General features: G+C 40.6%; 1 protein-coding gene across 7 annotated transcripts in view; it reads left to right on the top strand.

Annotated features, from left to right (window-relative positions):
* KCNE2 (potassium voltage-gated channel subfamily E regulatory subunit 2) overlaps positions 1 to 27,718 on the top strand; it is a 140,296-nt gene that overhangs the window by 51,379 nt on the left and 61,199 nt on the right. Inside the window, exon 1 of one of the 7 annotated variants that reach the window (XM_048959917.1) lies at positions 16,047 to 16,093. The exons of the other annotated variants lie outside the window; for them this stretch is intronic. The gene's annotated coding sequence lies outside the window, so the exon portion shown is untranslated. Of the gene's footprint in view, positions 1 to 16,046; positions 16,094 to 27,718 lie in introns of those variants that run through there. 7 annotated transcript variants of the gene reach the window in all.

Here is a 27,718-nt window from a genome sequence, read left to right on the forward strand (position 1 = left end):
GGGACTCCTTACAGGATGGACATAGAACACGTGGGCTGGCATCTGACCTATGGCAGACTTGTAACATTCGTTGGTTTTTTTTTAAAGTTCTGTGTGGATAGACCTTTCTTGACATCTGAATATGACTCACGCTCTATCAATGTGACAAGTGATGAGGAATTGTGAGAGTCAGCTCTGCCTTTGGGTATGGGCAGATACATTTCCATTGAAGATGAAGGGTTGGACATATGTGTGGAATTTAGGGTAACAAAATTACATCTTGTAAATTCTGAATACTTAGTGACCACACTACAGGTTGTTGATTTTTATAGCTAGTGGTTTTCTCCACGTGACAGGCAAGAGATACCTCTTTTCAAGGACTCTGACAGCCCTGTATGAATGTTTTGTTTTCAGAGGATGCCCACATGTCATGGGGCATTTACTGAAATGTGAAGGCATAGAATTGAATACGAGCTGAGCATTCTGTTCCCAGCTCAGCTAGGCTCCCTTCTGGTGGATTTGAGGCACAGAGAGGGAGGGAATTCAGCTGTTAGGGTTTTTTTTTTTTTTTTTCTTTTTAAATGTAACTGCGTAGAAAAGTGCTTTCAAACTGAGCATCCTCTCACCCCTCAGTAATGATGATGTTGTTATGTGTGCTGCAGTCTTTCCCCCTTTCAGTCTATTAGCAGTTCATGCTACAGTGAAAGTTGCTCCCTACTGAATTCCATTTGATAGGTAGCTGCTCTTGACATGGTGGGGTCACCAGGACTAGAAGCTGTCAAAGTGAGCTGGACCTATCAGGGTTACAAATTGCTTTTGTAATTTGATTTTTTTTTTTTTTTTTTTGTAAATTGATTTTTACAAATTGCAGACATGTTGTTCTGATCATAGAATCATACAATCATTAAGGTGGGAAAAGACCTTTAAAGTCATCTGGTCCAACCATCACCCGTTACCACTATGTCCACTGCCTTGTACCTCACTGCCACATCTCCATCATCTCCTCATGCAACAGAGTTCCTGAATAATGGCTTCATAAATGCCTCACCTCAGGGTCTTACAGAGCCCAGTCTCTTCTCTGAAAGTAGGTGGTAGTACTGCTGGCTAACGCTGAGATAAGCTGCTCAGCTAAGAAATTGGGAAGGTCAGTGCTATCTTCAGCAAGGAAAAGTGTCCTGATATTTGCTGTACTCTGATCCTTGCTGTTTTACCCTGCAGTTCACTGAGCACTGATTCCATAGAGGACATATTTTTGCCTTTTTTTCCTGATTGCCCTGTCACTGAATTGTGACTCTAATATGGCAATCAAAACATGAGGCAGTAACAGAGGCACTCTGGCAACCAAAGCAAGTGAAAACCCCTGTAAGATTAATGCTCTTGTTCCTTCTCCCATGGTAAAATGTCAGTATTTTAGGAGAGAAAATGTTTTCAGCTGTGCACCGAAGGGTTTTTATTTAAGTGACCACAATTTCAGAGTTTCCATTGTGTTCTCCTTCTCCTCTCTTTCTTTATGAACAAACTAGTATCATTTATTTAAAATTCTCCCTGTTTTCATTGGAATGTAGTTAATTGACTTGGAAGAAGTATAATCTGTTGAAGAAAAACATGCTTACCATGTAAACAGCTCTTTCTCAAAAGGTTTGCAAAAAAGCAGATTATGTACAAATTCTTAGAATGCTCCTCTGTGCCAAATGCTGTTGAATTTTCTTGTATTGGTCGAGTTCTAGCATCAGAACATGACATTTGTATGATTATTTGTCCTGTTTGTTAACTAATGTATAGCTATGATAATCTGATTGCTAATGATCTTAGTATGGCCATATAAGCTGTTCACAGCAATAGCTCAAACCACATGCAATTTGGCTGGTTTTGAGTTTAAGCAGGAAAGTAAAAATTACTGGGTTTCATGAAAAACTGTTTGGCCCATGAACCTTTCATCAAATCTGCAAGAATAACTTATTTGTTTTTGGTTCCCCCCCGCCTCTTCTCTCTGTACACACCCCTATATTATGGAAAAGCTTAAATGAATGTTGTGTTTTTGTTATGTAACTTCAGGCCAGTGGCTGAAAATCAGGCATATGATAGGTTTCCTGGTTACTGATTGACCAAAATCAGTGTCTTTGTGTATATATAGGCATAATAATGTATCTCACTGCTGTGGCCTGTTCTTTATGAAATGTTGATAAAATCCTTGGTGCTATATGCTTAACAGCCAGACCAAGCAGGGGCAGCCCAGGTGGAACACATCTGCTTCCATTTCAGTGTAAACGTTTGGATTCAAAATTTACCTCCCCTACTAAGTTGTCATGGAGGCTGCTGAAGTCTGAACTCATCTCTGATAAGAGAGCAGTTAAGATGCTATTTTTGAGTCTTATGGCAGTAATACTTTCCTGAAGGGGCCTTTATCTCATGCCCAGCCTCCCTGAAGATCATGCTGGCATCAAGCTGGTGGTACCTAAGCCAGACTTATGAGGCATTTCTATGTGTTGGATCAGAGCTGTGCTGGCAGCAAGGAGACCTGCTCTACTCTTGGATGTGTGAGGGAAGTGCAGTCCTGTGATCAGTGGTGGCATGGGGCTGAGACTGCTGCTGGCTTGCACTCTCCTTGCATGGATCTGACAGTACAGTCATGCCCCGTAAGCCCCCAGCTCAGCTTTTCAAGCAATGGAGGAGAGGAGCCTGACTGCACACTCTACTATCATTACTATATGTATATTGAATAGGAAGATCAGGCACAGACAGCTGGGGGAGGCATCTGGGGCAGTAGTGTACCTGGGAGGAAGGAAGGGGCTAAGTTGCCCTGCTGTCTTATTTGTCAGCCTTGGAAAGACTGGGCAGGATGCTGCTGCTCTCAGGAAGGAGTCTGATTGTCTGGGACTGCAACAATCATACAGGCAAGAATCACTGACCATTTGTCTTCCTCAATAGCAGGACCAACAAACCCTGGATTTCCAGTCTCTGTACCTAATTGTCCATCTGGCACTGCCCCTTTGTCTGCCCCTTACCTCCATGTGCTCCTTAGCTTTGGGGCAGCAAACTTCAATTTTGCTGACACAGCTGAGAAGGCTTTAGCTGGCTTTGTGAAGGAGAGGGCTTTTCTGAAAACTGCTGATGGCATCTAAGTCCTGGAGAAGGTCAAGATTGAGACATATTCATGTTTTTGGCACTTCCTGTGGCTGGCTCAGCAACCTGCACTTTGTGGCTCTTGCTTGAAGGCATGCTGCTCTCATGCCTCTTTGTGGGAACTGAGGCTTCCATATCTTGGATGCTGTGAAATCCCCATGGCAACCCAGCATCTCAAAATTAGACATGGCCTTACAAAGTGTAGCAGTGCCCTGGAAAGACTCACTCTAAGTCAAAGAATAATGGACAAAAACAAGTCCAGGAAAGAAATTTGTGATGTTGGACTTACTAGGCTTTGACAGATACACGATTGTTCCAGTTCTTGCTCTCTGTTCCTTCAAAAAATGCTTGCTCTACCATACTTCGAACATCTGATTACTTTTAAGGAGCAAGGTAGTCTCAGGGAAATGAATGGATGGCTTAGAAGGGGAAATTTGTTTAAAGAGGTGGCTGAGGGGGAAAATGAGAGCACTTGTGCTTCATTTCTCACAGATCAGGGATGTATTTAGCTGAATTCTGCAGATCCACTGTATGAAAGTACACAAACATTTTTTTTTTATTCACACACAGAATTACTGAGGGATTTTTTTTTTTTTGTGCAGTTCGGAAGGGAAGCAGGCAGGGAGTGGCTGGACAGAGAAGGGCTTTTTGTTCTCATTCTGCCTTTGGCAAATGCTCTGACTCCAGCAGTGTTTGGAGAAGGACTGAGATTCTCTGCTGAAAGGTGTGGAGGAGCGCTGGGCACTGCAGCCCATTCTGCAGGCACAGCATCCGTACATGTGCAGAGTGGGCCTAGCCGTGCGACAGGCAGACTGTCAGTGCTTTCTGCCTAAAGTGAGGCTGTCTGAAAAGAAAAACAGTGACATTTTTAAACAACTCAATTTTAACCGGCTCAAGAAAAGGCAAATTAATTCTACGTGTTCTCAGTCCATTGCCTACCATCCATCATTCAGGAGAATGATAGATTTTCAGTTTATAATTCGGTCAGTGTTTGTTGACAGTTCTCTCTAATTAGTTTGAAATACTTCCTGGATCTTTGATTCTTTGTAGTTGCTCAGCACAGGGGAAAGGAGGGCAGTGAGAGAGTTTCCAGATACCTGATGTGATTTGGAAGCTTAGGAGAGATAGAAAGACATTGCAGGTACATCTGGTAGCCATACAGACTTCTACTTCAGAAGTGGTTTCTTCCACCACTTACCAGCCATGGATGTAAGCCACCCCTAACCTCCTGTGCTGGAGTCTTCATGCTGTTCCAGTGTTTAGATCCCTAAAACTGCAGTGGGGTTGCTGATTTGCAAGTGTGGCATAGGGCATGTAAAGCGTCCTTTAGCAGATCCCCTTAAAGGTAGGGAGGAATGCTTCTTGTTCACTGACAAACTTTTCAACAGTGTCTGCAAAGCAAAGTTTGAGAGCTGCTGCTGTACCAGACCCACTCCAGAAGCTGTTAGAGTGCAGTGTGTCACAGAACAGCATCATGTTTGGCCAACTGGGCCATCAGTGTTCTCAATTTCTGCAGTAGCAGGAGTTCAATATGGTAAAAAGCACAACAGGTTGTCCACAGAGGTGGTGGATGCCCCATCCCTGGAGATACTGAAGGTCAGGCTGGACGGGACTCTGAGCACCCGGGTTGAACCTGATGGCCTTTGAAGGTGCCTCTGAACTCAAATGATTCTATGAAAAATACCTTCTGAGATTGTACTCAGTAGGGGACAGCCTTTGCTGGGACAGAGGAATAGAGGACAAACATTTTGCTTTCTGGGGAGAAGATTCCTTCCTGACCTCAAGTCTATGGACAGAGAGCAGATATGCTAGGTACACCAACCAGGCATCTCTGAGCTGGACTGTGCTTGTCAAACAAGTCCTAATATGAGCAGGTCACTTTGAGAATGGACTGAGTGGACAGAGGGGAGCATCTGAGAGGGGCGTAAGGATAAATGGCATGAGATGCAGGTTCCTCTGTGATGAACTCCCCCTTCTGTTGTCCTTGGAGGTGTTCAAGAACTGTGTGGATGTGGCACTGAGGGACATGGCCTGCAGTCATGGTAGTGATGTGCCAATGGCTGGACTGGACAATCTTAGTGATCTTTTCCAACCTTAATGATACTAAGGCTGGCATCTGCTAATTGGAGAAAAGCAGCAGTGATGCAAGTGAGAAAAAGCACCTTCCCTGTGCCTTTTGGAGATGCTGTGCACCGACTGTGCCAGGCTTATAGGCAAGCATCTCAAGTGGAGTGTGTGCTTAAGGATTTTGCTGAACCTCTGCTTGCTCTTACACAGAAGTATAAAAAAAAAATCTCATGTTTAAGTGCTTTTCTGAACCTGAGCACTAGATGGTCAAACATACTGGTCAGGAGATGTCATTTTTTTTTTTTTTCTTGCAAGGGATGTGCTTTATCCCTCACACTGTGAAGATTTCAAGCTCCATAATTTCTTGGTTAGGACTAATGCAATAGGGCAGGCTGGGCTCTTGAAGCATGTATGTGATTCCCCTGGAAGAGAATGGAAAGTATATACAAGTTTAGTAGTTGGCCTTGCCTCTGAAATCAGCTTCTTCATACCAAGACAAGTATTGCTGAATTTCTTGCTGAATGGTTTGCAAAGTACAAGCAAGCTTGGCTTCACTCAAAAGACTGTCCCCCAATTATGATTTATAATAATCTAGATTTATTTCATTTCATCTTTAAATTCATGTCAAATCAGAGGAGGGTGGTAGTAAAAAACAAACATTTTTCTGAAACAATAACAAGGACATCGTTATGGTAATTGCAACATAATTTACTCCATCAATCACATAGTTGTGTGGGTTTTCTTTTTTTCTAAAAAAGAGAGGAGGATAAATGGTTAGAAAACCATGCAAAAACAAAACAAAACAAACAAACAAACAAAAAAACCTCATGATTTTTTAGCCAAATGTTTGTCTGTTGTTAATTATAAGAATCTGAATTTGCTGGCTGACTTATGGCTATCTTTCCACAGAGAATAGCAAACCATATGCCCCTTAACTAGTACTAACCTGCCAAAGTTATGTTTTTTGCTGAAAGCAATCTGGAGTGGCTAGTGCACTCACTGCATCTGTTTTGCAGATTAAGAGAGAGGAACACAAAGAAAACTATTGTACTTCTGCTTTTTCTTTCGTTGGCATGTCATGTAACAGCCGGGAGGAATATTACAATGGTTAAAAACTAAGATGAAAGTGATGCGAACCTGGGAAGATTGTTTTTGTTAAGTTTACTAATTAAAGCCAACACAAAAATCAGGAAGGCACGGGGCTCTTATGTTCCTTTTAGTATTTTCTCCAGTTGAATTTCGTACCTTGATGGAATTCTTGCAATATGCTGTAAATATGCACAATTTGATGTACATTAAGTGCCAGCCCTTGAATTTGTGGTCCCTAACAAAGGCCAAGAGCATAGTTTTTTCAAGTTTTGTTGCTTTATTAGCTCCTTCACTGTCTCGTATTAAGCTATGGGATTGACTTTTAATCTGTAACAAAATTCTTGCAAGAAATTTTACTGTCTCACTAAGAAATATTTCTTAGTCTGTAAAATTTGACCAAGGGGGAAATTGCAACATCACTTAAAAAAATAAAATCTGTTAACTTCATTTTGTAAAACTGCTGCTAAGCATCATCAGTTCATGACAACTGGAAGAGAATAGTCCTGGAAGCTAAGAATGCAACTTTATTCATGTGAATGATTGTCCCTTGTGTATCAACAGGACAGTGGAGTTCTGATTAGTTGAACAGTGAGATCTGCAGGGCTGAGTTTGGGTCCCCACTCTTACACTGGAGCAATCTTCTCTTACATAAGGAGCTCCAGGAAAACCAATTGTCTCTTCATATAAATGAGCTCTTCATAGATATGAAGGGTTGTACCTTTGGTGCAGACATACCCCGTATGGAGGTGCCTTTGCTTCTAACTCAAATTGCATCACTCGGTAACTTTTGCTAAAAACTGAGTTCCGCTCTTGATTAGTAGTCAGTCTTTCTTGTTTTGTAAGCAGTCAGCAATGGCTTCCTTCTAAGATTTTTCATCTTGGTCTCTTCTATCCTCTTATGTATGTTATTCTTTTGTGTACTTTAAGCATTCAGACATGCTGATCCTTACAGCTCAGCTTGTGGCAGTGTGCATGGTTGTATGGTTTTTCTCATGCTTATGTTAGTGAAAAGAGAAAGCTAGATTTTGCTTGATAGGATTCAAACAAAGGCTAGTTCTTTGGCTATAGGCATTTTATTTATTTTAGTGTCATCTTTCCAAGAGTTTTGTGGACCTTCCTGTACTGATACTTAAGTGCTGTGTGAATTTATATAATTGAGCACAAGGCAACAGAATGAAGAGTTTTTTCCACTTCTTAATCTCCACTGAGACAGTAAGAAGATCTGAGATGTGCTTTTGAAAAGCTCTTTTAATTTTAGTGAAGAGCTTCTTTCCTGTTATGCGCCTCTGGATGGCAGATCCTGCCTCCAGGTTTTCTCCACTCATTTCTGTATAATCACCTCCAAACATTAAGAAGCCACAGAAACATTGAATCACAGAATCCTTAAGGAAAGACCAATGAGATCATCTAGTCCAACCATCAGCATGTGCTTGTGACTGCTCTAGACCATGTAACTCAGTGCAACATCTACCCTCTTCTTAAACACCTCCATGGATGGTGACTCCACCACCTCCATGGGCAGCCTATTACAATGCCTCACCATATTTTCTGAGAAGATGTTTTTCCTGATATCCAACCTGAATATCCCCCTGTACAACTTGAGGCCATACCTCTCATCCTATCACTGTTACTTGGAAAAAGAGGCTGACCTTGCTCCAGCCTCCTCAAGGAATGTTTTCTCCTGGACTGAGTAGGGTGACAAGAAACTCTTTCTCTGCCTCTGTAAAAGTTGGCCTGTGTGTCTCAGCCCCAAATCTTCAGTCTTTCAGACCTAAGAAAGGTGATATGTGTCCTCTTCAGGTGTGCTGCATCAAGCTCACAGCCTGCCTCAGTGGTCACAGATATCCCACCAAACCTAACAGGAAGCCCTCTTCTCCGAGTTTGTTAATATGTAAAAACAGTGTTAGAAAATCCACATGGAAATGACAGCAACCCATCAAAGAAGCTCAAGGCTGCACTGAGGCCCATCAAACAATGTTAAGGGTGGATGACCTTTGAATATATTGGTTGTTCTTAGCAGCCTGGCTACATCAGATGCACAACACTGTCCTGTGCTCAGAACTTCATGAGCTGTTATGTCAGTTTACCTGTTAAGGGCTCATCATATTCACAGACTCTCACTAGGGAAGTGTCCTTAAGCACCACTTGAGAAGATTCCCCTCATTATGATAAGCATGCCAGGTGCCTGAACTCTCATGTCTTAATCAAGAACTTCTTAGTTCTGAGAGTGTTGGAATTAGGCTTGATTTATTTTTGTTTCTTAAACAGGATTTAATCCACTGACCCATGATACTCCGTGCAGGGGGCCTCAGCAAGCCCTAAGAAAGGAGAAAAGCGGGACTGCAAGTAGTAGGGAGATGGCCTGATGTGCCATCCCAGCATTTACTCAACTCCTGTGGTCTGATGGGAATCATTTTATCTGCTTGCTCTAAGAGAAAGACTGAAATACTCTGATACGTTGTTGGTGGAGCACAGTAATGTACTTTTTAGAGTCATACACAGGCATTGTTTTGTATGTGTGGTTTCTCTGGTGTCTAATAATACCTTGTAGTAATTTGCGTTATGAGTCCTTCACTAGTCTGCCTGTATTCATGAGATTCTGGATGAATTTATTATGTCTGAACTGTCAAGTTTTGTGAACTGGTCAACAGCTTCAAAGGGCATCAGTGAGAATAGGTAGTTTGTGTGAATACATAAACTTGATTTTCCTAGGAAAATCAACATAAAATCCTCACGGAAAAGCAATAAATTATTACCTTCAACAGAGCAATTGCAGCTAAGATGATTTAGCAGTTTAGATAAACATGGTGTTTTATGGTTGATGCACTAACCACACTTCTCTACAAGGCTTTTCTCTTGTCCTGAGCTCCTCGCATAATCTTTCCTAGCTGATAGATGTAGTCATCTGAAGAAAATATAATGACAGTTTATAAAGCAAGGTGACATTTACAGCAAGTTTCATAAATTTAAGATACGTCTTGGATTTTTCCTAAAGGAAAAAAGAGTAGCTGAAGAAATTTGTAAAATCACAAACTTGATGTTTGGCTTGTCTTTGCAAAATGTCTCAGTTGTTTTGAGTATAAGCCAGATGGTCTCAACCTCTGCTTGAAAACAACTTACAGTAACATTTCATCCACAAAATAAATCATTAGAAAGATGTATTTCAAAAGATTTTTTTGAAGGTGGGGGGATGATCAGGTTTAAAAATGTTTTTGTTTTTAACTGAATCAACTGGTTCAATTTATTCTAGTTAATACTCATAACAGGTAGCAAATAAATACTTTGTGTAGATTACGAGCAGCTCTCCTAACCTATAGTTCAGTAGGATATGTACACATCTATGTTTGCCTGTAAGCAAGTGCCAACTTCTAGTGAAATCATTTATATGCAGAAAAGTCAGCTCATGGTGTTGGGTTTTTTTTTTTTTTAAATTTATCTATTTTTCTACGGGATCTTTGTAATTACCAAAAAGCTCACACAGAACTGTGATAATCTTGGTAGCAGCCATGTTATAAGAGCTAACCAATAAATAGCCAAACTGAGCAATGCATAATTTAGGTCAACTTGATCTTCTTTATTTTCTTACTGTGGTAGTGTGTGATTTTACAAATGCTTAGGAGAGAAGAATTAGGATCTATCTTCCAAGTTTGACTTATGTCCTAGAATGACTGTTTTCAATTTGAGATATTTACTGCTCACATCTTGCATTTCGCCTTATTTTAAATGAAAATCATGTCCATCCAGATTGTAGCAATTAACACTTATATAAGCAAAGGACGCTATTAAGAAATTTTTTACCTCTATTTTTTTGTTTAGGGGTTCAATTTTTGCCTGTCACACTATACGTTTTTGCAACTTTTGTGACACTCTCTGAATTCTCTAGAGTAGAGAACATCATTCTCCGCTGAATGACAGAACCAGCTGTGAGTGAATGCTGTATGGGTGTAGGTCTGTGTGATGGATGACTCTCAGTCTTACTCGTAAGCAGATTACTTTAGTCAGCATAATTTGTGTTGCTGCTGAGCCAATAGTGTTTTGGATGCTACATTTCCATACTGACAAGGACACTGCTTAGAGACTGAAACTTAATTCAGTTTTTACACCACTAATGCTTTTCATTTCATACAGCAGTACTGGTATGATGACCTTGCTGAGGCCCACCTGGCCAACTGCCCCACACCTGGCACAAGTCTTAAAGAGGTGAAAGATTTTGGTGTGTACTCAGGTGGAAGAAAACACATATGAAACCATAGAAGGATCATTACATTTTACACAAAATAATGAACTTAATCTAGCCTGTCACTTGGAAGTACAGATGTAACAGGGCATTGAACTAATGGTGAAGTAATGTGCAGTGCAAACGAAAGCTCATAATGCTGGGCCTGATAAAACCCAGAAAGGCGGTAAGCAGAAGGACTGATTACACTTTGAGAGACATGGACCCTGTAGACACCTTGTTGCCTTGCATTACACTATTGTGCAGAACCAGGTTCTTGAAGACAAAGACTGTGCTGCATAGGGGCAAGGGATATGCTGTCGCATGGTATCTTCATCTGCTGTAACTCTGGGGCTGTAGTTTTAAGGTCAGAGCTTGATGGCATGTTTTGTGTAGATCTTAAGGCTGTACTTCTTTTTTTTTTTTTTTTTTTTTTACTTAATTCTCACAAGTTATATCATATTTGACAAAGAAAAAGGATTAGCTCTACTTAAAGCTAAAGGACTGTCAAGAATCTCAGTCATAGTTTGTAGTTTTTGTAACCCCTAGTAATAAGGCCCCAAAAGCTCGTTGAGAGCAAAGGTGATATTCCTGGAGGAGCAAGGCAGGGAAAGTGGATTTATTGGGAATTTGAAGAGAGTTAACAATAGTTAAGAACTACACCGTGCTTGTGTGCATTGATTTGTATATTTATTTGAGTTTTTAAATATAGAATCATCATAGAATCATTTGAGTTGGAAAGGACCATTAAAAGTCGTCTGGTCCTACTTCCCAGCAACGAACAAGGACACCTACAGCTAACTCAGGCTGCTCAGAGCCCTGAGCCAGCCTGACTCTGAGTTTTTAAATATATAGGGTAAGCAATCTTCCACCATGCCAAAAAAAATAGACGAGAATGAAGATATCCTTCTGTAATATGAATGGGAAAGTTGTAATGGTGTGAGGAATACTGCTTTACAAATAATGAAGACAAAACCTAATGGAGTTAAAACAAAACAAACAAACAAAAAAAAAACCCCAACAAACAGGTTACTATGCATGTAATTATGTTTCTGCAGCTGCACATTGAGAATCACAGGAGATGAATCTTTTCCTGCTGAAGAGGGCAAAGGGCCTCAGTAGCATAAGCCTGAGTACAGGGCAGAGATAATCTCATTGCACTGTGAGTTGCCTACTGCACACATTCTTTATTTTTTGTTAGTGCAAATGTATAGATATATCATATGTACTGTGCCTCTCTTGAGAAATAGAAGTGGACTATCACACAGCAGGGAGAAAATCTGTATGAACTGTATCTGAAAGAAGAGAAGTTCACTAAAGGAACTGCCGCTGTGTGATTAACACCAGAAGAGGTATGGTGTTTTTAGCTTTAGGCTGCGGTTTCTCAGCAAGACTTCCCACTAGTTTAGAGTGGGGAAAAAAAAAAGCACAGGTTCATGCAGTACAGTTACAAAGAAAGAAGATAAAAACACTGGCCTCATAATTTTTGGCTTCTTTCCCTTCCCTTTTCTGACTCTTCCCAATTCTCAGATGTGTTTCTGGTCACTGTCCAGCAATTCATTCTTTCTTCACATCTGTTTATTGTTCATTTGCACTCCTGGTCATTCTGCATTCACTTGTCTTTCCTTATAGTCTTACATTCCTTTCCTTTTTTGGTTTTGCTTTTTTTTTTTCTTTTCCCCCCTTCCTTCCTAATTTTGCTTATGTTTAATTGCCTTACTGCCTCTGTATTCCTCCTTCACTTTTTTCTAATCTTGGTTCTGGTCTCTCTCTCTGATTTCCTTATGTGTTAGCTTGAAAGCAGAGTCTCAGTTGGTATAAGTTGTCAAATCTGCCCTTCCTTTGACAGAAATCTTTGTGCTCCCTGCCTGAGAAGTCAGCTATTCACATCCCTTAGGAACTTCTATGATATTCTTATTGATGTGCTCAAGCACCTCATGGGAAAATGTAACATTTGTTGGATTCAGTGGAAATCCAGCACTTCATTTTCACAAGGAATACCTCATACTTCATGAGATTATGAATCACTGTTTAGCAATGAATGATGTTGGAGGTTGCAATTATTTTGAATAATCTCGGCAGTTGTAGTGCTGTTTACTTGACTCCAATCACTTTCAAATTCCAAAGAACCAGGCTGAAGGCCAAAGGCAGTGGCTAAGAAGAAAATATTACTATAGGGTATGTGAGTGGGTGTGAAAATTGCCATACTGTTTGGTAGAGACCTCACTGTGATGTGAGAAGTGGTAACTCTATAACTCAGTATGTGACCAGCATGCACTAATTCTACCCTGTGTTTCGGAGAAAGAAAATCAAGCAGTGGGCCGCAGAGGGCCATTTGCAATGGTTTCTTGCTCTTTGAGGGAGTAGCAGCATAAAGCCTGTTAAATTTATGGCAGCATTTTGCTTCCACAGTTTGCTTTGCCAATATCCATAGCCTTCTCCAAGACAAAAAATTGCGCATTATTTGAGGTAGTGCTTATCTCACTTCTGCATCATCATTTGAATGTTAGCTATCTAGCCTAAGCAAGTTGATTAGAAACTCTCTGGGGGTCAATAGAGAGAGATAACTCTGTGCTTGGATGTGTTTGGCTGCCTTTTGGACTGCTCTCTTTCTGTACAAATTACACAGGAACGTAGCTTAGCCTACATCACAGTTTTACTTCTTGTAAATTACTCAAATGACGTAAGATGAATCTCACTTTTCCCAAGTAGTCTCCAGTGTGATTTCCTGCTCACTCAATACAGTTTTGTCTGTAAGTGAACATTCCTATTGCACATGAAGTGATGCCTATGCACAGACTGAACCAATTGCACAAGTGTTGTCACTGAGGTTATAATTTTTATAGTATCATAAGGGTAAGATTGCTTTTATTTTTTTTATTTTTTTTTAGGAACCTATTGATCAACTGCTCCTCAGTTCTGAAATAAATGACATCTGAAGAACAAACAAAGCTGTGATAGAAAATTATTTGGCGTTATGTTAACCTTTAATTGGGCTTACAGTCCTTTTGGTTTTACAGTACTTTCCAGTTGCATAGTATTTCTCAAAAAATATATATAGTTAGCAAAGTCATTGCTGATATCAGCTGGATTTGGGGCCCATTGTTCTTTTCCAGGCCAATTCCTTGAAGGAATTGTTTCTGGGGCAAAATAATAGTTCTTCTGGTAGGCCTGCTCTTGGATGGTACAAAAACTGCAGGAATACCCTTTGCCTTTTTCACTGGTCTCACAAACAGCTTTCAGAGGGTCTGAGCAGGTCTGAAAAAAGCATCAACTCAGATAAACTTTTTGAACAAAAACAAAGCCAACTTAGCAAGGAATTACATGGGAAGGCAATTGTTCTGTGCAGAATTGACAATCAACTTCTCCATATTTCTTTCACCGGAACTTAAAGTTAATGGCACATTGTACAATGGGGAATTCACATAATGATATCACCAAGCTTTCTTGCAATTAATCACATGCTTTTCCAAATACACTTCAATGTAGTTCTAGTGGAAGTTTTGGAAAAGTTCTGCTCATTGTCTGAAAAGCCATTCTGCTGTCATGCCTGCTAATTGTAAAGCAGCCTCCTGGCTGCTGTCCCACCTGGGGAGTCCTGTGTGTCTGACTTTAGGCACCTCCCTGCAGCAAAGAGGCTGTGCTACTTTCATCGGGGCACTCTCCGCTGCAAGGATTTGTCCTTTTTGGTTTTGAAAACTGGTGTTTGGCAAGAGCTAAGGTTTTTTTCCTGTTTTTCTGTCTTGGGGGTCTGCTAAATTGTAATGCAATAGCTTTCATTCATTCAGAGCTCCTCTCCACATCTGTGCCCCTGTTCGACAACAATGGTAAGCCATGCTTACCTTCTCAAGGCTCAGCCTGCACCAATCTTGATTTTATTTATAAATCAGAGGACCTCAGACTCTGAGAGGAAATGACTGACTTACAAGTATGTGCAGCTATCCTGATGGATACAAACTAAAACTGCCTCGACAGAGGAACACTGCTTGCCTGAAACAAGAAATGCCTGTGTTTGCGGAGAAGCCCTAGCCTCAGTCTGTTCCCAGTGTAGTTATCTTGAGGATGAGTGGTCTGGAAGAGGAACTGAATACAGACTTAGATTTTTGCCTTCCCTTTGTCTGTCATGGGCATATCCCTTGGTGCTTGCCAAGGATAGCACATTGAAGGTTTATTGCTTTGACTCAAAATCTTGTCATTTGAGTCACCTCTCTGTCTCCAATGATTGTACATTATACAGTCCAACTATGTTGCTTCCTGTAAATAAGTAAAAGCTCATGTGAATGTCATCACGTGCATAAGTTATATTACATCTGCTGTCACCAGGAAAAAAGTGCCCTGAACACTGATGCATCAGTCTCTTTGGCAGGGACTGGTTTATCAGGCCTAGTCAGTCTATGTTTTTTTTTCTAATACAAAACAACAGACATTGTCCTGTCACTGTGTGTTTCCTTTTGATTTTGTTGTATTGGCAGATGGACTTCTAATTAATAATTAATATCTGCTTGTGTCATTGTTGAATGACTCCTTCTTTGGAAATGAAGAAAGTTTTTGTTGAATTCAGGTTGTGCCAATTAAGACTGTAAAGGTTTTCCTTTTGTTTCCTGTTCATACCATCTGAGCAAGGGAATATAAATTTCTTTAGTTGATGTATCTGAAGACTTTTTGAAGCATAGACGAACCAGAGCTAGCTCTTGCTTTTTCCTGTGCCCTTAGCCCTGCTGAAGCTAATGGGATTACTCTTGTGTAACTCAGAGCAGAATTTGGCCTTGTGGATGGGCGTAACTGTGCTATAAATTAGGGCATGATACAATACGTAACCATGACAAATGTTCTATTAGGAGACCAGACCAGAGTTTGGTGCCAAACTGGTAATAATTTACCATCTGGCTGGTCACCTCAGGCTTCTTTGCAGCAAATTAAAAAAAATAAAAATTGTACATTTAATGCTAAGCACTGGCCTGCTCTTTTTGGATAGATGTGTGTGTGCTGGGCTAACTGCAATCCGACTGGCAGCTGGAGTCTTGCTCTATAAACATCAACATAACATTTTCAGAGTGCTTCTATTCCACGATTGAGGGGAAAGAACAGCCTTGCAACTATAAAGTCTATTTTAAAGCCATTTCCTTACCTGCGACCATTCCTTCTGCTGGGATGGGGAGGGTCCTTTAGTGAAGGATGCACTTCAGGAGAGTGAAGCCCCTGTTTCTGCTGTTCAGGCTTTGAACACTCGCCCTGTTTGGTCTGGAGGATCTTCCTAGGAATCTCAGGCTATCAATGCCAAACAGATCTTCTGTCCATGGGTAAACTGGGAATGGATCTACCCCACTGACAATACAAGCGATTTGTTTTTCACTGTCAGTTCAACTGATTGTGAGCCCATTTGCTGTAAGAGAGAGAGGGTCCATGAATATCCTAAAGTGGACTTGTGTTCCCTGAACAACTGAGAACTTTTGAGAGAGATTAGGGAAATAGAAAGAATACTTTTGGCAAATAAAAAGACAAAATAACCCAAGCATTGCAGGTGTCCTGGTTAAAATTCTCCTGGCATTCCCATTTAAGTTTAAAGAAATTGCTGAGCTCTATCCTGCAGCTAGAGCAGGAGCCAGGGTACTTCCAAAGGTAAGAATTATTATTTTATGCAAAAGCTTTACACATTTTCCACATAGAAAATGAAGTCTCAGCAGTTTCAGCTGTGTGTTCCAGGTTCTTACTTCTAACCTTATGCAGTGTTAGAACAGTATGCGCATACAGGAGAAAGAATTTTTAAGAGAAGGAAAAGAAGAAAGTTTGGAGAAACAGCCAGCATGAAGCTTCTTGCTGATTTTAAACTGCTCTGTGATGAAGAGATAGCTTCTTCGGTGACAGCATACCTGCTTAAGAAGTCTTTTCTTGCAGAGAAACATAAAGTACCCAAAACATTCTCCTCAAGGTGGCAAGTAACATTTTGTTTACATACTTAATACCATGCCTGTATTCTCAAAGGCAATGAGCCACAACGATTTCCTTCACATCATCAGGGCATTGCTCTGCTTTGTGATATATACTGACTCTTGTTATACATGGTTGTTTTTTTTTTTTGTGTGTGTATGTGTGTGTATGTATTCATTTAAAAAGTATTAAGAGCAACTTGGCAAAACGATTTGGCTCAGCTTACAGCTACAATAGCTTAATCCATGTTTTATTATACTGAGACTTCATTATATGAAGTGAGTCACTTCGCAGCAAGAAGTGAACCTCGAGGAGTTTGAGGTTTTGTAAATCACAAGCTAGTTTGGGATTTGTGAATAGTGAGCCCTTTACCACCGTGGTATTCATCCATTACTTTCTGCAAGGGAGTGGTGAATTAAAAACCCTGTGGCTAAAGCAAAGTCAGTGTGTGAGGGAGAAAACGCTTCCTCATGTCTATGCTTTCAGAAACACCCTATGTACGATATGTACAGGGCAGTTTTAGATGAGAAGTTCTCTTGCTTCTTAATCTTTCTTTTCTATCATATTTAAAAAAGACACAGACAGACTGTAGAGGGCCAAGGGGAGGTCTGCAAAGATGATCAAAGGGCTGGAGAACCTGCCCTATAAGGAAAGACTGAAGGAGTTGAGTCTTTTTGCTCTGGAAAAGGGAAATCTCAGTGGAACCTTATCACAGTTCTCCAGAGTTAAATACTGGCTCCAAAGTAGACAGAGGCTTTTTTTTTTTTTTTTTTTTTTTTTTTTTTTCTCTCCTCAGGGAGCCACGTGAAGAGCACAAGGGGCAATAGATATAAGTGGGAGAGATTTCATCTTGACGTAACAAAGACATTTTCTGCAATTGATCACAACTTCTCCAGTTAGGGAAGTTAGGTAGTCCTTATCTCAGGAGAATTTTAAGACACAACTGGACAGGGTGCAGGCCAATCTCATCTAAACTCTCTTTTTTCCACAAAAGGTTGAACCTAATGATAATCTTTCAAGGTTTATCTTCCAACATGGGCTGTTCTGTGATTCACATTCTGTGTGCACTGACATTTGTTATATCCCCCTCATGTTCCATTTTTGTCTTTTTTTTCTTTTTTAACCTTTCTATTTCTCCATGCTTTCTTCCAGCCAAACACCAGCTCAATAACATTTGCACTTATTCAAGCTTATTGCATACTACTAGTGTGCTCACATGGATTACAGCTGAAGGAAAGTGTCTGAGATGAGAGGAAGGACATGACATAGGATTCAGTTCAGCAAAGCGGTCATGTACATGCACATGGCTCATGGCTACAGGAATAATCCCATACTAGAAACAGGACTAAAGGTTAAATACATTCCCTAGCCCTACAGCCACTTCTAACTAGGAGTAAACCCACAAAGCAGCAGCGGCATTTCATCCTTTCTATTGCAAGGGTTGTACCAGTATGGAGAAAGCGATACTGATGAATTTGGGATCTTAGAAGGGTGAGACCAGCATGCAGGTTGGAGCTGCCCTGTCGTTGGGGCTGAGATATCCAGGCTGCCTCTGGACTGAACTTGGCTGTTGTGGTACTTCTGCCTGGGGTTCCCCAAGTTCTAGATCTCTCTGGGTGCTGTTGTGCATCTCACTTTTTTCTGAACCATTCCTGACTGTCTTGATCCATCTCCCAGCCACTGGATGTTGCTGCAGCTTTGGTGACAGGGATTAAAAGAGTTGGTTGTTTTCTATGGCCTATCCATCTTCTGTTCCTGTGAGCCAGATAGCATGAGGTCTCTAAGACTGCCACTGCAAGAGTTATTTGCCAACTGCTGGATCATTCTCAGGCACTCTTTTACTTCTGTTTAGCATTCCCACATCTTTCATGAAGTGTCATGTCAAATTCACCCAATTCCTTTAGCCAAAAGCACAAGCCTCAAATAGAATAAATAAATAAATAAATAAAAGAAACATTTTGCTTCCACTCCTTAACTGAAATATTCCCATGTTTGAAATTCAGAGCAACAAACAGTTCATAGCATGCTTGAATTTTATTTAAAAGAAAATGGAGATGTTTCTCTTTTGGTCAAATTAAACATCCACTTGGCACGCAGTGTTTTCTGTCCTCAGTCTTTAGGTTTACTACAAATAAATACGAGACAAGATTACTATTTCAAATTTATTTGAAATGATATGAGGATTTTATTATGATCTGCTAGTTAAATGAAGTGTGAGAATTATACTGCCATTCTTGCTTGAAGTTCTGGAGGATAGGGCACTGCTCTATTTGTAAGACGTAACAAAAATCTCCTTTATTTCCATCAGCTGCTAAAGCTGCCCAACGTGCCTAGTCATCCTTGCAGTATCTCTCTGAGTTTACAGATAATGTTTTATTTTCTGTGTTGCTGACAAATGACCTTCCATTTCTGCTTTTCACCAATTTACCCGTCTGAGTTCAGTAAAAAGTAAATAACTATCCCTTGTGGAACAGAACTGTTTATGCTATTGCCAATAGTCCTATGAAGTTCACATAATATGGAATAATTGATGAAACACTTTCAAATTTCCACATGGGAGAGAAAGCCATAAGGCACTGGTCAGTCATATGTTTTGGTACTTTCTTTATTTTTAGAAACTCTCATAAATCAAATAATTAATAAATAGAGGAAAGACAGGCACCGCTTTTCTTTTTTTTGTTATTTTTTATCACAGTGGCATTCATATACCATGTTTTTCCTTGTGGGGCTAGAAGACACTGGGGCTTGCTGTTGCCTTCTGTGGAAGATTTTCTTTCTCAAGTCCAATTTATAAAATATATCTCGGTCTTGGTTGCCCACTGCCCAGATCCTTGAGAACTGTCATTTCAGACCTGCACGAGGATGGACTGTTCTTTACAATGTTAATCCCTACAGTTTTTTCTCGTCTGATTTTAAATATTCTAATCAGCAGGAACTCATGCTAATTCTTCTCAGTGATCACTCATGAAATCCATGGTGGTGTTCTTTTTTTCTTGTAGGCAATAAACATCTTGGCACCTTCTCTTGTGACCTTGCATAGAGGAGAGTATTCTGAGTAGCTACTGCATCTTTATGATATAAAAAGTCCTCCAAGCATAACTGCAGTTACTTAAGTTCAGTGACTACTGGCTGCACCAATAGCTGAACATACGTGCGAGAGTTTTACTGTGTTGTGGCCTAGCTCTGGAAGGACTTATTGGTGGCAATTTGAGGAAGGCAATGTAAGTGGGAGGTAAGGTAGTACCAGCTTGAATTCCTCATTTGTGAATTTCTCTTTCCAGGTCATGATTAAAAAGTGTTAAGTAAATTTTGTTATGCAAACCTTCAGAAGCTGAATTTATATATGGAGAGAATAAATAGCTCTCTCCCTCCCTTTCTTCCTCCTGTACTTCAGCTCCAGACAATGAAAATATCCGCACAGAGCAATGTATTTCTGGCAAATTTCACATGGTATTACTAGGAGATAGAAGGAAAGATCTAAGTGCTCCAAAATGAAATACTCTGTTAAGCAGCACATGGTCCAACACTGATGTCTTAGGCATTTCTAGCCCCATGGTTTACATGAGACTAGCTTAGTATTTTTCTTTCCTATCTAGACACTGTGATACTGAAATAATTTACTGCCAAAAAACACAATTATTTTCATTCCACTTTTATGGGAAAAAAGAACCAAAACCATAGATTTTATTTCACTCTGGAACAAATGTTTTACTGTGCGGCTAATGTAGTTGTAATACATGTATTGCTTCGTGTATTCTTACAGGCATTTTTTTCTTGTGTCAAAAGAGGCAGCCATATCTTTTTTTTTTAACAGATTTATTGTGCCATGTATTTCTCAATAGTTTGTTATTTTCCAGATGTTAAGTAATTTATTTTTCTTAATATTTGCTCCATTACTGCTAGATACAGCAGTCAGACTTACAAGGGGGTAATTTTAGGGACCATTCAATTTGTTGTTAATTGCTTGTAATTTTTGTTGGTTTTATTTTTAAAGCGTATAAATGCACCACCATGATCAGAACCCATTGTGGAAAGCACAATATGTACATTTAGGAAGAGACACAATCAAGATGCCTAGTGTAATAATAGAACCTCCCCTTTTATTGAAAATCTGCATTTTGCTCTCCTCTAGTCCCTCACAAATAAGAAAGAATTATTGGCATGGCCAATTGAGTAACTCCCTTGATATATTAGCATGAACACCACATAGCTAAGAAAATGTGTTTGTATCTCACTTAATCTCTCTCATGCTCTTCTACAATAGCTTTCACAGCTTGATGAGCACATAAATGGATTTTCTTACCATTTCTAGTTAAATATTAATGTAAGAAAGGAGATTAGCAACTTTTTAGTGTATTTATGCATTCAGATCTACATCTTCGGCTATTGGTAGATAGATATATTTTCTGTAGTATTTCCTTACCTCTCTCAGGTTGTCTGTTTGCATCTGACTTGGTCAGCTTCACTGCATAGTGAGGGGATCTTGTTTCTGACACCTTATTCAAGGCTATCAAAAAGCTTGAAATAGAGAGCACTGAAGAAGAACGTGGTTGTCCTAGCTATGAGCCACAGGGTGATCATAAAAAATGAATGGCAGTGAAACACCAAAGTTAGTTCTGGTTGAGCTGTGTTCTGCGTGGCCTACAACCTGGTTGTTCAGGGTCATTCAGGCATCACCATAACTGTTGGTGATCTGCAGGGAAGGAACACTCTTTGTCTCTACTTCCTCTCTTTAATTTTACCTTTGTTTTTGCCCGAGGAACGTCTCCAGATAACCACAACTGAGACCTAAGCTAGACACTGAGTGAATTTCATTGCCTTATAAAGTGGGTGTGACTTTCAGTGCTCTGATTTAGAGCTAGGATCTAGAGATCCCATGTAGGAGCCATTTGGAATAAAGACACTGCTGTCTTCCTCCTAAAACCCATATTTTGAAGCTATTATCCATTCCAAGATGCAGAGGAAGGAGCTTGAAACTGTGCTTCCCAGTCAACCCCACAACAAGAGATGCCAGTTTGCCTGGACTTGCCCTGAGCACCAAGTGAAACACAATGAGATTCATACTTGGTTCTTATGATTAGTGCTGTTTTAGCTCTAACTGGGGAGCCTGACCTTCAGCCTGGCAGGCCACAATAACTTTAACCACTCAATAAGTTGTAGCTTGCAATAGCCAGAACAGTTCTTCAAACTTGTGGACAACTCTTGGGTTGCTTCTATATTACTCAGTCCATGCATCCAGGCATGTCCATGTGTCCCTAAAAGCATCCAGGAAAAGTAGGAAGTTGCCATGAAATTGCTGCTTTGGTCTATTTCTGCTGGAGCAGACTGTGAGAAGTATTCTCATGGCAGAGGCCTGTGTTGGCTTCCCTTTTTCTCCTGGGAGCCTCTTGGAGTCAGCAACCGGGTGCATTGTAAGCCAGATGAATTCCTCTGGCAGTGGTGGTAACCCAAGAGATTTCCTAGAGGCTCTGTATCCAATGTGTCCCCAGTAAGATGCAATGGGAGAGGCTAGTAAATACCCCAGGAAGGAGCCATGTGAATCTCCCAGGAGCTGGCTGCAAATATTAAGAATTGTTCTGGCAGGCCATAGATCTTCATATTCTTCTACTGATACCCTCGGTTGCCTTGGATTTCAAACCTGTAATGCCAACAATGTGGGTGAAAAAATATTCCTCCTGGATAAATTTGGTGTGTGTTGACTATTGCTTGGCAATGTACTTGTAAGTGGGACTGTCACCAAAACCAAATGCCTGTCTCAGTATCCCAGTTCTGAGGCTATTTCCTGAGAGGCAATGTAACAAACTCCTTCAGTGAAGGGTCTCACTCCACAGCTGCTCCCACGGTTCGACCCAACATTAAACCCATGCTGGCATGGCACCGGAGAGTCTTTTGAAATACCTTTTGACTTGAAATCGTAATTAGTCTCTAGATTAGCCATGTTAAACAAGATGGCAAATGGTTTCCTTTTCCTTCTCAGGTTTCTTTTTCTGAAAGGAACCCAGGACTGTAGAGTTTCTTGTGGTCCAAGGAACACATTTTCCACATGTATAAATTTCACACAAAATGTGGAGAAGTCATGTAGCAGCACAAGTTTTGTTCCCCACAAGTTCTCAGTGGTGGTTTTACATCCATAATTAAGATGTCTGTTCCTACCGCATAACTTGTTATATTATCTGCTAATGACCCAAACGTTTCATTTTTCTGATGTGGAACACAAGGATATCAGCATTATTACCTATAAAAAGCAGAAAACTACATGTGAGGTCTCAGAAATAGACGGGATTTCTTCTCATTTAGGCCTATATTCAAAAGATAAGGGAAAAAATGATTCCTTTTGTTATTGTCAGAACCATAAATTAGAATGACTAAATCACAGGGCTGGGAAAAGCTGCTATTCCTTATTGAATCAAGTGCATGGTATCTTGAGTTCTGGGAGAAACTGACCAAGATGCTCTTTTTGGTTGAAAAGATTCATGGTGCCCATGAGTAGCAGAGACAAATCTCATTTACCAGTGGTGGAAAAGGACAGCAGGAAATACTAAAGCTAATAAACTAGCAAATATGTATTCCTTTGTCTATTTATTTCAGGACCTGGAAGTATTTATAACAAGGGAATATATGTATGTAACTTCTCAAAGGGGCCTTGCTTTCTGCTGTATTATCTCTGATACAATCAGTGAGCGTTTAGGCCCCATTCCTGCCATACTGTTGAGAGCGGGATCTGCTCCCAGGGTTACCTCTTGCACTTTCAAGAGTCTGCTAAAGTCTTTCTCTGGGAAATACATCTAGCAGTCCAGGATCCTTTCAGCTAATTCACTCTGGGCATTAGGTATTTTTCTTCCTTGGAGATCTGGAAATGCACTCAAGTGTATGTTCCTTGTTTTGTAGCACTATATTCAGTGCCAAATTCTGCATGCTTTACTTGTCTCAAGCTGTTACATGTTGCTCTCTAAGGGTTTGGACTAATGTTAGTTTTTAATTCCACCTCCTTTTTTGTTCTTTCTTTCTCTCTCTCTCTCTCTCTTTTTTTTTTTTTTCCCAACCTGGTTTGGAAGAAAAACAGCTACAGCAGTTAGAAGTATTGAATACCTTTTGTTGTTGTTTAGTTACGCAGTCTCTGCGCACACAGTTTTAATACAAAATATTTTCAAATAATCAGTGATAACTCAAGAGCTTATTTATACATTTAGCCACCTGGGCTAGATATTGGCAGCAGCTAATTGAGAGATTGCAAGGATATGACAAATACTATGGAGAGGTCATCTGTCTACTGAAATCAACTCAAATTATAGTAACACCACATAATTAAATTGCAATTTGCTTTCTTGACATGAATCCCTCTCTGGCTTCGTATTCATCTACTATTTGCCTGGCTTTGTACTTTCAACAGTTTGCAACCTTTCTTCTCCTTCCTGAAACCACCTGCTATTTTTCCAAGATTCTAAAAGCTACCAAAGCTGTAAAGACTTCTTCTAGTTGCGTTTTTTTTGTTGTTGTTTTTTGTTTTGTTTTGTTTTGTTACATATTTACACCTGTCTGACTATAGAAGAACCCAGAGTCAGTCTTTTCGCTCTTGGATGCTACAGACCTTTTATGAAACCTTTTATAGGTAATTCAATCCAAGAACATGGATAAATAAATTACTTAAAGTTCTACTAAAGTAGAGCAAATCCCAAAGCCCTGCCCAGATGTGCTTTCTCAATCTAATCAACCTGAGACCTCACTGTGGCCTTCCAGTACTTGGAGGGAACTTACAAGCAGGAAGGGAACAAACTTTCTACATGATCTGATAGTGATAGGACAAGGGAGAATGGTTTAAACTAAAAGAGGGGAGATTTAGGTTAGGTGTTAGGGAGAAACTTTACACTCAGAGGGCAGTGAGGCACTGGCACAGCTGCCCAGAAAAGCTGTGGTGCCCCATCCCTGGAGGTGCTCAAGGCCAGGTTGGATGGGGCTCTAGGCAGCCCTGACCATGGCTGAGGGTTGGGGTAGGCTTTAAGGTACCCTCCTACCCAAACCATTTGGTGTTAACAGAGGTGGTTTCCCTGTCTTTCATTGCAGATGGGGTCAACCAACTCATGCTGTCTGTGGGAACAGCTCAGCACGTGTCCACAAACCATCACCAAAGAGCAGCTAAGCAGCTGGAAATACACACCTGGGTCTACATCTTGATGACCATTCCTGTACATGTCTCCCTAGCTAATTTTGGGACCATTATTTTTCCTTTTTTCCACTCCTCCTCCCTACACAGACCTCATGTGGCCAGGATCAGTGTCTTGGCCAGATGTGGGAATCTGTTTTTGGGCTGAGCCTTCCCTCCTTCCACCCCCTCTCCTCTTCACCAGCACCTCATCTGTGTTGACATCCTCAGTCTTTTCTGTCTCCTGTGTCCGAGGCAGCTGACTTTCCTTGGTTTTCTTCCCACTCAGACCACTGGCTACCTTCCTTGCCTCCCCTGCAGTGCAGTGTTGTTGTGTTTCTTCTGATGTCTGTCTTTCTCCCTGCCTAGGAGAGTGGATGTTCTCTGAGGGACCATGTGGGATGCCTTGATCCAGACTGGACCCTGACCTAGTGCCTTACCTCCATGGTACTGCCAACTTGGGAAAATCCATGCATCACTCTGTCTCCTTCCTTTGTTCAAAGGCTTTTCTTTAACAGCAGAAAAGCAGCAACTTTTTCTGTGCTGTAAACTTACTGAACTAGCAATAACTCCTTTATAGCTTTGCTGCCCTTGCTGTTAATAGAGAAGTGTTAAGTATATTCTCACTTGGCTGCTGGCCATCCTTTCAATTTGTGGTGCAATTTTTATTCTGACACGAGAGCTGCTCATTGTAAAAGCAGACTAGGTATGTTGTGAATTTTGGGATAAGCTTAAATGTTACAATGACTGTACAAGGATACTCCAGCCTTTGTTAATGGACTTACTGTTCCTTTGAATTGCAGCTGTCTCCCTTTAGTACCTGCCAGTTGGTGATCAGCTCTATACAACTCTCCAGCTCAGTCAGAAATTTGTTAGGTATTTCCTGCAAAGGACTGAGGAAAAAAAAGCAGGGACAGGAGTGACAAGAGAGACAGACATGATGAAAGGGGCAGGCAGGATGAAAGGGAAAGGCGAAAGAACCTGAATCTGTGGGTGGCCTGGAAGCTGCCTCTGAAGGCATAAGAGCCAAGCGTGGGAGAGAAAATATTTTGTTTGATTGTTTGTCTGTGCTGCCTGCTGACATTTTGGACATGCCTCTGGATATCTTCTCATGGTGGCAGTATGGTATGTGGGACTTAGTGCTACAGAATACGGGAAGGCATCTAACCTTTAAAATTAAAAAGATCGGCAAGTGAAGAAAAAACACCACCGTAATGTCTCCTAACATCGACATAGAACTATGTAGACCAAACCCAGCCTTTAGGCTGTCTGAAGCCATCAGGTAGTACTGGTGCATTCTTCTGTCATTAAGAGTATGGCTGGTAGCACAGGTTTGGAGGGGCAATTGGGAATGGCCATAACAGCCCTGTTGTATGTGAGAAGAGTCCAGCCAATTTATGAACCTTTCAGCAATGAGAAGAAGGCCTGTTCACAATCTCAGGAGAAGGATAGACATTTTCAGAATCCCGGAGGTAACTTTGGGTACGTATTATCAACTGGCTGGCAGTGATTCTATGGAAATAATGATACGTCCAGCTAGTCTTGATGATCATCTCCATTTCCCAAGTTTACAAATGGGCTCCCAAGAGAAGTGGTCACAGCACCAAGCCTGCTGAAATTCAAGAAGTGTTTGGACAGTACTCTCAAAAATGTGGTTTGAGTATTAGGTAGTCCTGTGGGGAGCCATGATTTGGACTTAATGATCCTTGTGGGTTCCTTCAAGCTTGGGATATTCTATGATTCAAGGATTCTATGTGCAGGGATTCAAGGAGGGCTAGGGCTTAAAGAGGTCACACTGGTTCAGCAAAAGGGGTAACTCTTTCTTTTGTGTCCAGATAAGTTTGAAGCTCCAGGGACTTCATTTTTACCTCAAAAGTGACATCGTTTGGCTACTCTGATGCAGTTTTAATAAGACTGTAGGTGGGACTGAGAAGTTCTGATGAGCCATCTTGTAGAATCAACAGATAAAAGAAGCTGTTAGTGTACTGCACACAGCATTGTCATATCCCTTTCTTTTACCCATCATACAGGGAGCCTGCAGCAAACAAGTACAAAGTCAGTTCTGGTAGGTGTCCTGTATCTCACTGGGATGAGTCAAAGCCCCTCAATGCTGCTATGGAGGGGCTGCTTCAAGACTTCAGCTACTCCCACTAGAAAGGGTTGCGTGAATAAATGAGTAGTGACACTCCGTTATGCAAAGAATTGGTCCATCTGTCCCACTCAACATAACGAAGAGGATAACAAACCTAATAGCACACCTAACGCTGTTTTTTCTTAGATGGCAAATGGGCATTTCCAGTTTATCCAGTGATACAAAATATCTCTCAGGAGATAAATATTTATTCTTATGAGCAGGAATCACTATTACAGAAAAAAAAAATTAAATATATATATATGTATATATATATATATAACTTGCATTAAGCTAAACTGACCTGGAAATCTTGTGCAAGACATCGGGTGCATGACTTTCATGATCTCCTCTATTCCAAGATTACATGCACGGGACTGTTGCAGTGCAGTTAAAGGTAATAGGTCAATTTTTGCTGTTTCTGACGTCTGTATTTTTCCAATACTAGGTGTTTCTGTAGTACTGGAATGTTTCTAGTGTTTTTGGAATATTTGAAACTAGTGAATTTCCAATATATGGAAACAGTTCTTACATTACTGAATTTCACTGAGGTGGGCACCCAGCTTTAACAACAACAAAAATCTTTGTTCCACTGGGTAGTCCAAGTTAATTTCATAGAAGTCATGCACTGAATGTAGAGTCATAGAATCATTAAGGTTGGAAAAGACCTCTAAGATCATCTAGTCCAACTGTCCACCTACCCCCAATGTTGCCCACTAAAACATGTTCCTTAGTAACACACCTACACGTTCCTCAAACACCACCAGGGAAAGTGATTCCACCACTTCCCTAGGAAGACCATTCCAGTGCCTGATTGCTCCTTTAAAAAAGTTTTTCCTGTTATGAGGCAAGCAAAAATGATACTAATATTCCTCCTGTCCATCAGGATGGGAGGGGAGAAATCAGTTACATGATTCAGGCCCTCAATAGGATAGGCCCTCAATAGGATAGGATAGGATATCAATAGGATATCTCATAAGGAGCCAAGGTTGTAGAGCCAGATATAATAAAATCCAGTGTCATTTTGCTTCCTACTACAGTGATT

Source organism: Lagopus muta, chromosome 1, assembly GCF_023343835.1.
Source record: "Lagopus muta isolate bLagMut1 chromosome 1, bLagMut1 primary, whole genome shotgun sequence".
Classification (NCBI taxonomy): domain Eukaryota; kingdom Metazoa; phylum Chordata; class Aves; order Galliformes; family Phasianidae; genus Lagopus; species Lagopus muta.